Here is a 7,105-nt window from a genome sequence, read left to right on the forward strand (position 1 = left end):
TTCTTTCTTTTTTCTTTTTTTCTTTTCCTTTCCTTTCCTTTCTTTTCTTTTTAAGATTTCATTTATTTATTCATGAGAGATGCAGAGAGAGAGAGAGAGAGAGAGGCAGAGACACAGGCAGAGGGAGGAGCAGACTCCCTGTGGGGAACCCGATGCAGGACTCGATCCCAGGACCCCAGGACCCCAGGATCACACTCTGAACTGAAGGCAGACGCTCAGCCGCTGAGCCACCTGGGGCCCCGGAAAGTATTTTGTTAAGAATGCTGAGTACCTCCCTGTTTGGGGCACAAGGCTCCTTAACGTAACAAGGGAATTTCGAGAGCCAAAACCGCTTGACAGTGGAGGCCGTGGAGGCAGCGAGCTGAAATGCACCTGCTCCCCAGGTTCGGCCACCTGCTCCCGGCCTTGTATCTTCTTCCCTCATCCTGGGACCACGCTGCCATGTGCCACCTTCATAACTCTCTCGGGATGATCAGTATTAAAGTATTTTTTCTTTCAATAACTTACTTTCTGTAAATAAAAGGCACTTTATATCTCTGTCTTCGTGAGAATCCATTTCGTGAAAATCATTTACCATGGATAGAAGGTACTCGTAGGAACAAAGACAACGTCAGAGGCTAGATTGGTGGAAAGGCCTGGCCAGCTCTCCACCTGAGTGGCTTGCGCGGAATCAGACGGGTGCAAAGACGATGATGCAGGCTGAGGTCAATAGTTCAGGGGTGGCCTCTCTGTCCCGATGCCTGGGTTCCAGTTCCAGGACCACATCACCTACCAGCTGTGTGGCCTTTGTGCCTCGGTTTCCTCATCTGCGGACCTGAGGACGATAATATTGCCTACTCTGGCTCCAGGAAAAGCCTGTAACAGGGTCTGGCATGTGGTAAGGGCTACATCTTAAGCACGAGCAATTTTTGGTATAATTTCTTACCGTGTGATGTCTTGTTTAATTCGCCTCCTCTACCTGCTAAAATCACCTCCCCTAGCCCGTGAAATTCTCTCTCATTCGCTGCTGAGATGCTTCCCACGCTCCGAGACCCCTCCATCCATGAGCCAGCACAGACTCTGCACAGTGACACCCCCGAGCCACCAGCCCTTGGGCTGACTTGGCCATCCTGTCTGCAGGCTCCCGGCTTGTGTCCACCTCGGGCTCCCAGGTGAGGGTAGAAACGCCTGCCTTTAGAAGATGCTGTAGGATCCAACAGGTGAAATAGGCTCTCTCCAAAAGTCAGGACTCAAACAGACGTTGGATGGATGTTGGTTCACCAAACAAAGGCGGGAGCAGGTGGCCGAACCTGGGGAGCTGGTGCATTTCAGCTCACTGCCTCCATGGCCTCCATTCTCAAATGTTTTATGCACACACACACGTATAATCACATGGATCCTTTCCAATTAAGAAAAAAATAATCAGGAAGTGATTTTTGCCTTGCAGAGTCTATTATTTCAACAAATGTCGGACCATCAGATGTAGAAACCAGAGCTACATTATTACTTACCCGCCAAAAAATATTTCTAAGAATCCTTTCATTATGCTGTATTATGGGCTGTCTCAAGAGTCCTATTTGATTGAGTCTATGTTTCAGCAAAGTTTACTTGGTTTCTGCAGTCCTCAAGATGCAGCGTGGCTAAATGAACACAGGAATGAACCAAATTAATGTTTTGTTGAATTCTGTTGCAATGGTCAGTGCTATTATGTATAAATTCGGTAAAACATGCTTTGGTGTTCCGTTTATATAGATTGTGTTCCTTCTTGGTTCCCACAAAGGAGCCTAGTTGAGCTTTCTTCTCCGTGTCCTTACAATTCCTCTCTGGGCTTGGAGAATTTGCTAGTTTGTTCTCTGCCCCACCGCTTGGCTGCGGCTTTGACTCAGTACCCAGTCAGGCCTGTCATTCCTGGCTTCATATGGCTCCAGGAAATGATGTGTTTTTTTTTTTTTTAATCTTAAGAGACACTAGAAGGACGCTGGAAGCAAAATCTACCTCATGGGGTTGTCATGAAGTTAAAAGAGAAGAAGCACCTAAAATGTGGAACATGGTACCTGGCATGGGTGAGTGCTCAACCACAAATGGTCCCATTTTACATTCAGAGAAGCTCCCTGTCTTGGTTCCCTTCTCTCTCCCTCCCAACCCCAGGCTCTGTAGGTCTGCTTCCCCAAATCTAGGTTGCAGTTTTTCAGGGTACTATGTACCTCTCTTTGTAGCACCAATCACCGCACCATTATATTTTCTCCCTGTGATGATGTTATGGTGGGCTCCCTCCCCACCAGCCTTCACGGCCTTAGCTCTGGTGGGCCTCGCAGATCTGCCTCTAGCGTGAAAGGCTGTTCGTATTTCTGCTGCTAGAAGTGTGGCCCTCAGCTGCCAGCCCCAGTGGCCTGGCCCCAGCTGAAGAGAGCTGCCCCTTCCAATGACTGGTCTACATGGGGGTACGTAGGCTTGGCCTTCTCATGCATCTGGGGCCAGCTCTGGAAGGCTGTCCCATCTTTAGAACCCCTCGCGGGGCTGGCCCAAGCTTCTCTTGAGACAGTTTCATATTTTTATGGCATCCTGGCACTCCTGGATGGCACAACTTGCACTGCTGTCCCCTCTGCAAATGGAAGAAGTACATTGTTGTTGCCAATTCTGTGTGTTCTCAGAGCCTATGGTAGTCCCTGGTACCAGTAGGATTTCAGTAAATGTTTGTGGGGTGAATGAATGAATAAATGAATGATAATAGCATCGCTAGTAATTTGTTTTATGTTTCACTCCCTCTCCTTTCTTCAAAGGGAATATGACTTTTATCTGGAAATTTCTTGACTTTCTACCTAGGGGCTCTATTGACTTGTTCCCCCTTCTCTTCTTCTTCCCTCTCCTTCCACTTTGGGTTTCTTTTCCTCTGACCCACCCCCTTTCTAAAATCCCTGCCTAGTGATACCCGGTTGTCACTGAGGAGGGAAGAGGAAGCCTTGGGAAAGCAGCTGAGAGAGGGTGATGGGAAGCAGCTAAATTAGTTTAGAGGCCAGTTTAGTAACTCCAGCTTTTCTATCAGGAGCCAGTGTGGAGCCCTGTGAAAGAGGCTCATGCCAAGAAACAGAGCAAATCAATATCCGAAGGCTCTGCTAATTGCATGGCTGTCAGAAGGTATTTTCTCATTTTGAATGAAAAGAAAGGGCCTTTTAAGACAACAAAGCTCTTGTACAAGTAGAAAAAAACTGAGAACTTGCATTTGAGTCCACGTGAAAAATGGCCTCTTTGTTACTCATTTCTCATCCTCGTGGAAAGCCTAGGCAGCGATATTTTATGTTCTGCTCCCCACCAGCTTTTTAGTTTTGTTTTGTTTGGGGCTTTTTTCCATTCCTCCTAGAGAGAGCCCTGGATTCAAGTTAGAAGACTGGGTTCGAGACCTGGCTCTGCTGCTTTAGCCACAGGGCAGCGGCTCCCACCTTCGTCCCTGGTCTGCAGGTGCACGTTTGGTGGGCAGCTCACAGGACTGGAGGCTGAGAAGCTCAGGTGAGACGATGGATATGAACAGGATTTGAAAATAGCATGACTCTAAGGAGCAATTGTCATTGTCACTGTCATATAATCTTCAGTGAACCAGAGCTTGAAAGTCGAAGCTGGTACCCCCTTCCCCCAAATGCACTTCAAAGCCAAATATAAAAGTTTTTAGGATACATTTTTCTCACTTTGCGTGATGTTTAGCAAAAGTCCTCGTGGTTATTAGCCCACACAATGACAAATTGACTGTCCTTAGAGTGCACCGAAGGTGTCAGGCTCCTGTGTAAACAGCCACTTTTCCTGTATTCACTATTTCATGACAGAGTCGGGAAGCCACCTGGTCTTGAGACCAGGGTTTTGGGTTGATCAGATTCACCTGATTATTTTCACAGATCAGTTAATACTTTTCCCTGGTTCTCTCCTGTCCAAGGTAACCCTGGTGCTCAGGTGCACATCTGCTTTTCCTCCAGATACACGACGCTCCGAGGACTTATGCCATAAGGAATCATCTCCCCGCGAGCCTAGGCGTGCAGGGAATCCATGATTCCCTTTGTGTAGGGCAATTTTCTGCAGAAAATTGGACTTTCTCCATCCTACAGAAGGAAGACCGATGAGGTTCTTTGAGCAGTCGGCAGAGGGTCCCAGGTCTGCCCCTTTAAAACTGGTAGATTATAAAATCCTTATACTATCTGGGGTCTGCAGAGATCTCAAGTTGTCTTCCAGTCAGATGTGGGATCTCAGGGAGTGGAGTGTGGTCAAATGTTCAGCATGAGATTTATGGATCATTCATAACCATGTTGGGGACAGGAATGGGCTTTTTAAGTCTTTGTTTCAGGTGCTGGCATTTTTCTGATGAGTGAGCTTTATATTACACGTGGAAAAGGGTGAAGCGTGACTAAACAAACATGCACAACACAAAAATGACAAAAGCAAGTGGACAGATACTGCACACGACGTCCCTTGGCCATTAAGATGGCCTGATTGTAGACTTCTTGCAGACAGCAACCTGGTCTTGGGTCTCTCGGATCCACATGATACTAGTAGGTTCTCTGTAAATATGAGGTGTTACTCTCCTGCTGACATCTTGCAATAGCTCCCAGGGCCTCCACCAGAACATCCAGTCTTCTTGGTTTGGTCCTTCAGTTCCCTCATGGTCAGGCCTGGCCTCCCCTCTTGCCATTGCCTGGAGAAGCTCCACGCAGCAGCTGCGCAGAGCGACCGTAGCGCATGCCTACTTGGGTACATTTGTAGATGCTCTCTCTCTGCTCTTCTCAGTCATGCTAACTTCTCTCTTTCCAGACCCTGTTCAGGATCCTCACCTTCGGGTCCAAGTCTCTGACTAGCCCCTCATCTCTTCATGCCCTTAACCTTGTCTCTACAGGTTGGGTGCCCCTTATCTGAGTCTTATGATCCTGCCACAGCCCTTGACATTCTAAATTGCTAACAGTGGGTTCTGTGTCTCTGCCTACTTCAAGACTGTTAGTCCTAGGGGACAGGGGCTATACCTTGTTCACGTTCATTTTCAAAACAAATTTTGCCTGCTTCCCTATTTAGATGCTGGGGTTGGGGGAGTGGGGTTGGGGATGTCAAAGGGACTAGAAGCAGATTCACCTGGGCTTTTCTTCTAGAGTAATGAGAACGCCTTTTGGTCTGGGCCTGGGGGGTGCTGCTGGGGGTGCAGACTGGAAAGGCAAGGACAGAAGTCAAGATATTACCATTTTACTCTTAACATGTCATGAATGCCCTAAGGTTTGGGAATACTGAGCTGCAGAACAGCCACGGTCACAACAAATTAACATTCTCTACACCCAGCACTACTGATGTGACTGTGCCAGGCCGTGTCTGTTGAGGGGAATCCAGGCAAGCAGCTACGCCACTGTGACATGCTAATGAAATTGCTTCACACTTTGGGGTAATTTGGTTTCTAGTCTCTGAGGTCAGATCTTCATCACAAGGCCCAAGAAGCATGAATTAAAATTGAGAGTCTGTCCCTGGTGGGGACAGCATAGTGGCCACACACCAGGATTGGGATTTTTCGAGGTCAGCTTCATCCTACTAATGGAATTCTCTTCTCTGCATTCATATAAAAAGCAAAAGTAAACTATGGTGTTAGAAAGCGGGACGATTTCTTGGTATGGCTGCCTTTGGGGGGTGGGCCGGGAGGGGCTTGGAGAGGACATGAGAGAGGTTCCCGGAGTGTTGTGGTCTTAAACCTGTTAAACCGGTTAAAATGGTTACATGGAGATGTTCAGTTGGTGAAAATCTATTGAGCTGTGTTCTTATGGGTGGTGTACTTTTCTGTGTGTGTGGTGTTGTATTTCAATAAAGACATTACACTGTGTTATATGCCGGTCATTGTAGGCAGGCATTTGCTGCGGGGGTCTCCGAAATGAAATGGCATGAGGCCACTGAAGTTATGTGGTGATTCCATTCTCTTGTAAGGTGGGCATACACATGATCCAGAGTATGTTCATATTAATTTTAAAGTATATGACAAAAATGAATATACAAATCAAAAAAAGTATAGTAGAGTGCTCACCATCCTCCAGGGACCCAGGAGGGAAAAACCAGAGTGTTATGATACCTCAGAATCGTAAATGGACCTCAAAACCCTTCATGTCTCTCCACTTGGACTGCCACCACTCTCGTTCCAGCCACCGGGAACTGTAGGCTGGACTGTGGCAATAACCTCCCCCTCTCACTGATAAATAATCCACAGTCCACACAGGAAAAGACTATAGCCATAAAAGAAACAAGGGCAGCCCCGGTGTCGCAGAGGTTTAGCACCGTCTTCGGTCCAGGGTGTGATCCTGGGGACTCGGGATGGAGTCCCACATCGGGTTCCCTGCATGGAGCCTGCTTCTCTCTCTGCCTGTGTCTCTGCCTCTCTCTCTCTCTCTCTCTCTCTCTCTGTGTGTGTGTGTTTCTATGAGTAAATAAATAAAATCTTAAAAAAAAAAAAAAACCCAACTCAAATAACTCCCCTATGTGAAGGCCCTCCAAGAATTCCTAATAGTCTTAAAGCCCAAATCCCAGCATGCCCACCATTGACTGGTCCCTTCTGCATCCATGACCATCCTCCCCGCACTCTCTCCCATCTCACCAATTTCCAGCCTTCCTGGTCTCTGTTCATTCTCCCAGCACTTCCGTGCTTGTCCTTACCCTAAAGCCTTTATATATGTACATCTGCCTGAAGAGGGGTCTCCCAGACTTTGGGATTGCTGGCTCTCCCTCAGCCTTTATGTCTCTCTCAGCACAGATGTCACCCCCTCAAGTAGCCTCTCTCAACCATTCTGCAATCATGTTACCTTACTTAGTTTTCTTCACGGTACCCGTGGCTATCTTGTTTGTATAGTTGTTTCCCAGAATGAACACCCCAAGAGGGCAAGGATTCATCTGCCTTCTTCACCCTTTCCACCAGTGAGTGTCCCAGTAAGCAGTGGATGGCAAACTCAAAAAAGCATATAACCAAAAATAATTTAACAAAAGGACCATGTACAGAAATGTGGGCAGGGCTAAGGGGACCAGTGAGGCACAGGGAGGCTCCCAGGGAAAGCCATCCCGGCCCCTAGGCCTGATGGGGTAAGACGAGAGGGCTCTCTGTTCCCTACTTTATCTGTGAAGTGGAAATCAT

At 47.5% G+C, this 7,105-nt stretch overlaps 1 long non-coding RNA gene across 1 annotated transcript in view; it reads left to right on the plus strand.

Moving 5' to 3' along the window:
* Positions 1-1,886: 1,886 nt before the first annotated feature.
* The window catches only part of LOC112654867 (uncharacterized), a 35,530-nt gene continuing 30,311 nt past the window's right edge, over positions 1,887-7,105 (plus strand). Inside the window, exon 1 of the long non-coding RNA XR_007402180.1 lies at positions 1,887-2,042. This is a non-coding gene — a long non-coding RNA (uncharacterized LOC112654867). The remainder of the gene's footprint in view (positions 2,043-7,105) is intronic.

Source organism: Canis lupus, chromosome 15 (assembly GCF_003254725.2).
Source record: "Canis lupus dingo isolate Sandy chromosome 15, ASM325472v2, whole genome shotgun sequence".
NCBI classification, from domain to species: Eukaryota; Metazoa; Chordata; class Mammalia; order Carnivora; family Canidae; genus Canis; species Canis lupus.